The following is a 9522-nucleotide window of genomic DNA, read 5'->3' as shown; positions in this document are numbered from 1 at the left end:
TGGAGGGTTTGATCTAGGATGGAAATACATAAATAGGATCAGAAATGGGCTAGCTGGTGAGGAAATGCATGTTTAAACTCAGCCAGGATATTCGTCTCAGTGAAAACATCACTCTCACAGATTAATAGATAAATGTCGTCATTGCCTTGAACATAATATTTCATTAATGGTGGTTGGTGGATTGTTAACTTGCAAGCTATTTGCTGATGTACGCTGCAAAACCATCACGTTGCGGTGCACGGATAGCTTTTGTGTTTCACACTGGTTACATTTGCCATTCTTATTTTTCGCAGCGTTTAGGAAGTAGATATGATTGTGTACTCTTTTGAACTGCTCGATGTGATTTTATAGCAATGATCTTGTTGGACCTTTTGGGATCCAATTTTGACAAAAAAAAATGTACTGACGATGTTTCTAAACTACAATTTCAGTTTCTGGGATGTGCAACTTTTTGGGCGGGAGATTTCACTTGGCTGCCGAGGATGCTATGCTGTTGAGGATGCGATGATAGCACAAGTACATCTGGAAGTTCTGGATTGCATTTGCTGTTACATTTCTCGAACAGTTCCGGATTTCCGTGCTCAGATGAGAAGACCCTAACAAGCTCTTATCGCTGCTCGAAATGGCCCATCATTGCACTTTACCATACTATCAAATACATTCACAGTCAGAGTTGGCGCTGCTAACCTCTCACGGAGAGACGCTTTTTTGGTCCAAGGGACATGTTTTTATCAGTTTTCGTTTATGATGCGTTGGTAGACATGGCTGCCATGCTGCTGGTGCTACGCTATCACTCGCAGCCTCACAGTCTGTCTATTTGTCATAGCAGCATAGTAGTTTGATGCATGTTTCTTGGCATAAGGCTCGGTTTGCTTTGGCGAGTAAACTAAAAATGAGAGTCAACCCACGTTGATGGAACTACATGCTTAGTTGTCCGATTTCAGCAGTTGCTTTTGTAGGACTGGATGTCTGGATGTGTGGCTTTGGTCACCAGAGCGATGACTTTGGTCGCCAGAGTGTTCCTGTACGCTAACGTACCCCGTTTTAAGTCTACCTCCCGGTGGCTCTACGCTAACTAGTTTTACTCGTTGATTGGGAATTCAAATGGGGTACCCCACTTGCCTTCATAGCACTCAATGCAAAACAAAAGGCCAAATCGGTCTTTCACAAAAAAAAGCCAAATCGGTGATTTTTTGCAAGTTAAATCGCTGATGGTTCGTCGGCCGGTTTGCTAACGCTAGCTGTGTCAGGTAAATTAAGACAGGGACAGATTAGAAATCAACTCCGGACATAATGGCACAAATCAACTCCGCCATCTCTATCCACACTCCACAGGTCCGAAAAGCATCGAGGGGTTCCCGCAAAATCAACCGCGTGTGCGTGTGCGTGCGCGTGCTCTTTTTCTCGCTTGACAGGTAGTCAGTGCCGGATCAAGAAGGTTGGTTTCGGTCAGAGATGACGCAAACAATTAAAGGTGCCAAGCCAATGATCGATGATTTTACAATTTAGCACTTTACGTAAAAAGTTTTTTTTTTACATTTACATATCTGATAGTTTGAATTGGAGGATGGACCCTTTGTACGGCGCGCGTTAAATCACGTGGCATCAATGCCAAGCATACACGTTGCGGCGCCATACATACGTCTTGACGCCGTATATTTACTCGCTGGTTACGTGCCATACGTCGCAAACAAAGGTGAGAAGCTACCGATCGATCGAGAAAGTGGATGGCATGCATGAATTTTCTTGGATAAAGTAAGAAGGTGGATGACATGATATGGTATATTTAAGACTAAACTTGTCTTTTCGGTGACGAGTAATAAGCTTATAATTAACCTCAAGTACCAGTTCTTTTTCAAATGTACTAGGTGTCGGATAGCTGTCGTCGATCGAGCTACATGGCGACATAGCGTCAGCTGATTCTTTGGATGAAGTCTACTGTCTACCGGCCTATAGTACACGAGCCGGACCGATGATTGAATTGGTTAAGACTTACGACTCCTGGTCAACTCGTTAAAAATCGGTGGATGAGAATTATATTATTTCGCTACAAATTTTGAATCCAAGGTAACTACAACTGTTGTGAAGCGGATGGGGCAGTATTTATTCTGAGACGCGCTAGGACTGATTGTTTTTCGGGTAAAGAGAGAGATATATTAGTTACTCAAAAAATGTTTGCAATCTTGAGCAACTAAAGGCTCAGCACAGACCGGGCATCGGTCGCGCCATACTGCACTATGACACAACCTTTTTTGCGAGCTGTGCTAATTCGCGGGCTACGACATTTTGCTCTCTTTACATGATTGAAGCTCATCGATGGGGGTCTTTCCATCTCTCTCCTCGCTTCCCTGATGATAAAAGCCAATGGGGGAATCTCCGTGCCTTTGGGTTAGATAGAAACTTGATCGCTGACAGACAGTTGGACTAAGAATGGATGAAACAGGAGTCCATTGGGCTACCAAGGCAATGCCCTTCTTAGAGCACCCACAGTGCAGTGAAAACATGATGTCCTATTTTGCTCTCTTGTTTGGGGGCATCGCTTTTCCCACTGTGGCTACCAGTACCTAGTTGCAAAAAGCTAGCATCGAGGAATGTGTAGTCCTCGATGCCTCTTCTCCTCGGCCAATAAAATAACATTCTTCAGTCACATGGCTGGTTTCCAATTCCAGCCATTAACGACAAATGGCGAAGCGGGTCGGTGGTTGAGATGAGAGGGAGTATTTTATTTACGAATAGGATCCAGTTGTTTGGACGCACACTGCAATAAAAAACGAGTTAAAACATGATCGCTGCATGCAGTATGAAATGATGTTTCAAGCATCGCCCAAGTTCCACTTCCACTGCACTGGCAGCATTGGTGAATATCACCCGCCAGGCCGACAGAAGAAAACCGCCTTTTGCATGTCTGATCACCACACCAATTTATTCATTTGGTAGGTAACTTTTTTTTGCGAAATTTAGTCCTAATAAATACTCACGATGAACACGTGCGAAAAGCAACGATATGCATGCATCTCCCCCACCCTCAAAGAAATCAACGACCGTATCGTGCCGGAGCAACTAGGTTGGTTTCGGTCAGATATGACGCGAAGGTGCCAACTGCCAAGCCCTCGATCGATCGACAAGGTGGATGACATGATATATAGAGATCAAGACATCACCCAGCTGACAGACCAGCCTGCCAAGGTGCGTGAGTGGCCGGGCTGAGAGCCTGAGACAATTTTGTTTCAAGCAGCACGTCAATATCGGCGGCGGCGGCGGCAATGGCGATGGCCGTGGGGCAGCAGCAGCAGTGTGCACCCTCCACCTTCACATCGTCACCTCCTCCTCGCCTCCGGGCCATCGACACCACCCTCGTGCCTCCGTCACCAACAGGCTCCGTTCTGCCGGAGAGCTCCCTACCACTCACCTTCTTCGACACCCTCTGGCTCCCCTTCCCGCCCGTGGAGCGCCTCTTCCTCTACCGCCTCGCGCCGGGCGCCGACGTCCCCGCCATCCTCTCCAACCTCAAGGACGCCCTGTCCCGGGCGCTTAGCGCCTTCTACCCGCTCGCTGGCCGCCTCGTGCTCACCCCCAGCACGTCCAACCGCTACGAGCTCCACTACCGCCCCGGTGATGGCGTCGCCTTCACCGTCGCCGAGTACGACGTCGGCGGCGGCATGGGCGTGGATGGCATCGATGGCCTCGGCACCGACGAGCCGCGGGAGGTCGCCAGGATCGCCCCGCTCGTGCCGGCTCTGCCCGCGGCCCTCGGGCGGCGCCGTGCTCGCCGTGCAGGCCACGCTCCTCCTGCCCGCGCGCCGCGGCCTCGCCATCGGCGTCGCCGTGCACCACGCCGCCGTCGACGGCTCGAGCTCCACGCACTTCCTGCACACCTGGGCGGCGTCCTCATGCACGCGTATCTAAGCGCCGCCTCCGCCGCCGCCGGTCATAGACCGGAGCCTCCTCCCCGACGCCTTCTTCCAGGTCATGTCGACCACCGGCACCATAGAGGTCGGCCAGATGCCCGCTGACCAGCTCCTCGCCACCTTCACCCTATCCAAGGATGACTTGCAGCGCGTCAAGGATGCCGTGGCCGCCGAGGCCGCGCGGTGCGGCGTCGCGCCGCCCCGGTGCACGTCGCTGGTCGCCGCCTTGGGCTTCGTCTGGTCGTGCTACCATCGAGCGAAAGAGGCGACGTCGTCGTCGTCCACGCCCATGGCGAGCGCCGGCGTCGACGGCTGCACCTGCTGCCTGATCTTCCCCGTCGACCACCGCTCGCGGATGAGCCCTCCCCTCCCCGATAAGTACCTCGGCAACTGCGTCGGCCCAGCGTTCGCCGTGGCACCCAAGGACGCCCTCGCGGGCGGCGGGCATCGACGAAGCGGTGCGCGGCGGCGTCAGGACGGGCAGCATGGACGCGTGGACGGACCGCGCCAAGGAGGTTGCCGGCTCGATGGGCATGCTGTCCGTGGGCTCGCCGAGGTTTCGCGTCTACGAGCTGGACCTGGGGTTCGGCTGGCCGGCGAAGGTGGACATCGTGTACGTGGCGAGGACCGGCGCCGTGGCGGTGGCAGAGAGCCGGCGGGATGGAGGTGGGCGTCCCTCTGCCGCCGGACGTCATGGACCGGTTCCGTATGTGCTTCGCCGATGCCATCGCGGGGCTGTACGCGCAGAGCTGAGCTGATCGAGCGTCTCTCTTAGACGTCGGTCTCTCTTCCGAAGTCAAAACTCCAAAAAAATTCAAGTGACAGGACAAATCACTCGAGCGAGGTTTAGATTTCTCAAAAATGAAAGTTTTTAAGTCTACAAGACTACCATCAGCTCTGGCTCGCATGCACTACTTCCACGGCCCCACACACGTCACTTTTACTTGGGTTGTGTCAAAAGAGGTGGCTGAATTACTTGCTAGTGGAGTAAGCTTAAGCCTCGCTTTTGTTTTTCAACTCTACTTTATCTCAATTCTCCGTTCAACGAAGGAAAACAATATCATAAAAGTGCTTATATTCTTTTACTTTGGAGTAAATATCTCTCCCCACCTCCACTGCCCCTACACGGATTCTGCCCGCCAGCAAGGTGCTTGTTAATCCATGCAATAGAAGAGCTGAAAGCAGCGACGCTAAGTTTAGCATTCGAGCTAAACTTGTGGAAAACCTTCTTGTTTGCAGTTGGTCCGGAACATTCATTGGCACCATTGTGCTCTTTGCATAGTTGATTGTCAACCCTGTTGCTGTAGAAAATTAGTCCAGCAATGTCTTCAGGGTTGCCACCTCATCTTGGTCCACTCGCAAGATGATCAAGGTGTCAACCGTGTACTTTATATTGGGCAGGGACGATCAGACGCTAGAGGATGACGGAAGGTACTGTTGTTCGTGATAAGAGCTTGCAGCACATCCGCCACAAGGAGGAATAGATAAGGGGAGATCTCTTGCCGAAGCCCACGCTTGCATCTGATCCACTTGCCTGGCTCACAATTGACAAGTACTTCCTCCGTTCCAAATTATAGGTAGTTTTAGTTATCTATATTATGTATCTAGACACATGGTCTATCTAAGTGCAAAATAAAGTTCATGAATCTAATAAAACCAAAATAACTTATAATTTGGAACGGAAGAAGTACCATAGACATGGACGACTGCATTAGTAGATCATTGATCAAAGAACACCACGGTATGGGAACCCTCGAGCAGCTAGGATGCATAAGAGGCCTTCCGAACTTGGAAAAATTAGTTCTATAGTATTAAAAGAACATCGCTTCCGGAAAATACCACTGAAATGCCCCGCGCACGCTCGCAGCTCATCTGCCCTGCTCCTTGCCCGCTCCCAGGATCCCAGCACCATGGCGCCGCAACGCCCGTCCACGCGTGATCTGCTGTGCGGCCAGCCTGAGCCAGTAACGAGGCCCATGCCGTCGTGGGCTCGTGGCGAGTCATCCAGGGGCTGGACGGCGCATGGCGAGGCCCGCGCTGGCTTTGGATGGTGTGGCGCACCCGCAGCGGCAGTTGCGTCGGCCGTTGGTGCTTGCTGTTGTGAGCGAGTGCGTTCTTCCGCGAGGAGGCAGCACACGTATAGTAGTGCTGTGAGTGCAGGACCTGCGGGCGAGCTACTGCCCATACGGGATGACGTTGTGGCATGATGTGGGCACTTTGCAGTTCGAGCGAAGCTAGAGGCAAACACCGCACGCACAACCACGCGAAGCTAGAGGCCGCGTGCACAACCTCGACCCTGCATGCCCGATCCGCTCCTCCGCAAATTCCTGCAAGTAACAAATCCACTCACTTACGGATTGTTTTTCTCGGTAAAGCTCCGCGTTTTCTCATGATGTATGTTCTGCACCGCAGTCCGTAGCAGGCAGAAGGACATCGACGTCGACGGATTGGTAATCAGCGGCACTGGTGAGCGAGGATTAGAATCGTGCTGGCTTGTGGAGCTTCCTCACGGTAAGCAAGCAGCAGGGCAGCAGTCGGCAGGGCATCTGATTTAAGCACACCTGGGGACGGACAGAGGAGGAAGAAAGGAGATGGACGGTGTACGGAATGGTATTTCTAGATAACGGTTCATTCTTTCAATGGTATTTTACGTGACGGAGATTTTTCGATAGTATTTTTCAGAAACCACGTTCTTTCGGTGCTATATAACCAAATTTCCTGACCAACATCGGTATTCCCCTTTTGTGCAGGAGGCCGAGGGGGCAGGGGGACGTTGGGGTCCAAATTAAAGCGTGGGTTGGGTTGGTTGATTTGTGGAGAGAAGGCGGGAGGCGGTGAGGTTAGGGGTGTGGCTAGATCTGGCGGGACCTTTTGGTGCTCGACTTTGATGACAACCCTCATGGAGGAGCGGTCGCCACCAACGCACTTGGGATCTAGGACCTCACCAAGGTAGTGGAACACCGGAGGAATGTTGTCTAGGAACAGTGCTCCAGTAGAAAGTCTTTGGTGGACACCGCAACCACCCATGGCAGGTCGACCACAAAGGGGTTGCTGGAGTCCTCTTCATGCTCAGAGACCACTCCTTCCCCCATAAAGATCATATAGGGGCTGAAGTCCATAGCCACATCGCGCTCCCGAGTCCTTGGGAAGTGAAGCTATATGGTGCCACGGGAGCAAGGAAGGAGCGGATACTAGAGCCTGTGTGCCTCCACCGTAAGAGCATCGTTGACAAAGGAAGTGGCCCGAACCTGTCTAAATCGTGTATCTGCGTTTACCTTCGAGTTCCTGATCTCGACGAGCCCCACCAACCAAAACACTACCTCGGGCACCCCCCTTGGTAGGTTGTCGGGTCTAAACACCGACAGCTGGATCGCAAGGTAAGGGGATCTTGCTGTGAATCCGCTGGCGAACTCGATGGCACAAGTCACCATCAAGCTAATTGTCGCGTTTGAAGAAGGTGCGACGTTCGTCTTGGGTTCCTGGGTTTATGTCGCAGACGGTGCCGGAAGCTTCCGCCACCACATTGCGCTGGCCCCGGAGAAGAAGCACTCAACCATGAAGCTCCATCGCGAAGCGCTGGAAGATCTCATCAGAAATTTTGACGAATTTTCAATTTCTGACCTAGTCAGAGGTTGGGGAGACGAGTCCGAGTACAACTCGACTTCTTCCTCCAGCTAGATTGACTTGCACGAGCTGGCGCAACAGCCATCGTGCAAGTCGGACTACTCCCAGAGTCGATTCCCGTTCGGACTCCGCAACTCGGCCACTGTCTACCAAGCGGCCTTGTTCAGATCACAATCCGACACGGATGAGATCGACTACTACTCGGATCCGGATGAGGAGACTCCTTTATCAGGTCCGTAGTAAGGCCTGGTAATCACATCAACTCCACAAGCCAGATTCTCATCTACTGGCCCAACATGAAGCCATCCGCTCTAGCCAAGGACGATGATTCGCACCTCATCGCCTACCTCGACACTCTCCCATATCAGGAGGGAGCTCCTCTGTCTCCTATTATAGAAGAAGGTAGCTCTACGGAAGTCATCACCTCTAGTTCGGGAAGCTTCTCACTAGAGCAGGAAGTTTTCGCCGTTCTTACAAACCAAGACGATGATCATGAAGAAGAACAACAGGATAGAAACCCTCGACGTGAACGCCACCCAAATGATGTCTCTCAAGACGAACACACTGCTGATGTCATTGGGGAAGAAACGAAAGCTCAAAGAACTCGACGAAGGGCGAGGAACACTGCGAGACCAGAGCGTTGGCACCGTCTCGCAGCAAATCTGCCAATCCAGAATGTGGACAAAGCTTTTGAAGTGGTTCAGACTCGCCACCACCGTACTCCTCTAGCCACCATCGCGTCCATAGATCTCATCACTCGCGCGATGCCCCAAAATAAGTACACGGAACAACTGGTTGACCTGGCGGAACTTGCGCTTGCGTGCGAACAACTCGATCGCATGAACCCCATACAATTAGTCCAACCCTCCAGGTCCTACAAAAGTCAGCATGGCAGCAGCCATAGAGGCCCTCCCCTAGGGAGAGCCGGAGGTGCCAGACCAAGTCAAGATGGTGGTGCCAGACCAAGTCAAGTTGGAGGCAGAAGACCTAGCCAAGCAGGAGATGAGGGTGCTGATGCAAAATCTGGACCTCAGGCTTCTGTGTTGAACAACACGGAGGACCTGAGAGATCTGCTTAACTGCAGTGCAAGCTCCAAATCGGCTCGCGAGTGGTGCAAGACGTGCTAGTCTATTTGATCTAAAAATTGACAAGGTAAACATTAAATCCCTGAGCCGATCGACGGCGAAGCCTTTCAAACTCATGGGTAGGCGTCTTGGAATAAACACCATGACAGATAGATATTTAATGTAAGCATGCGGTGTAAATAAATAAAATATTAATGGCATGTACCATCGGCTATATGAGCCGACGGGCTGAGATAAAGTATTGTAACACAACAGCCATAGGAGCCCTTGTCAACCATGCACACATCACACAGATTAACAGATCTAGTCAATGTCTTGATAAGTGTAATTGAACTTAGATAAGGTAACACGAATGAGAGGGCATTGACATGAATTTACTAACCTAAAAGATTAGAACACAACAAACAAGAACCTCTTGCCTACTGCTTACAAGCTAATTAAGCTAATAAAACCTAATCAATATCATGACCGTGTAATTGAACTTAGACAAGGTAACACGGTGAGAGTATATTAACTTCGACCCATTAACTCAACTAGACAAGCTCGCAGCAGCAAGGCCTCGTACGCGCCCCTATCGGCTCAATGACTTCATCATGCTTCCATGAGATACGGATAAGACCCGACCGAAGCATCGTCTCTTAACAGTAGCATGCTGATGTCAAAGGCCCGATGGTTAGCAATACGAGGGGTAGGGGTAAAGATCTATCGGACCTAGCATATATAAAGCAATAAAAGCATGCAGGATCTACCAGCTGATACGATCTGATAACTGTGAACGTTTAATTAGGGCAAGGGAGCCGATGAAGACAATCTAACCAGATCTAAGCCGATGAAGACAGTCTAACCAGATCTAAGCCATTTGATAACTATGAGATCTTGATTAAAATAAGAGATCGACATGATAC

General features: G+C 51.0%; 1 pseudogene; it reads left to right on the top strand.

The window, feature by feature from the left end:
* The first annotated feature begins 3263 nt into the window (after nt 1-3263).
* On the top strand, nt 3264-4661 carry LOC101755470 (annotated as a pseudogene).
* The last annotated feature ends 4861 nt before the right edge of the window (nt 4662-9522 follow it).

Source organism: Setaria italica, chromosome VI, assembly GCF_000263155.2.
Source record: "Setaria italica strain Yugu1 chromosome VI, Setaria_italica_v2.0, whole genome shotgun sequence".
NCBI classification, from domain to species: Eukaryota; Viridiplantae; Streptophyta; class Magnoliopsida; order Poales; family Poaceae; genus Setaria; species Setaria italica.
This window is presented reverse-complemented; position numbering and strand designations above follow the sequence as displayed.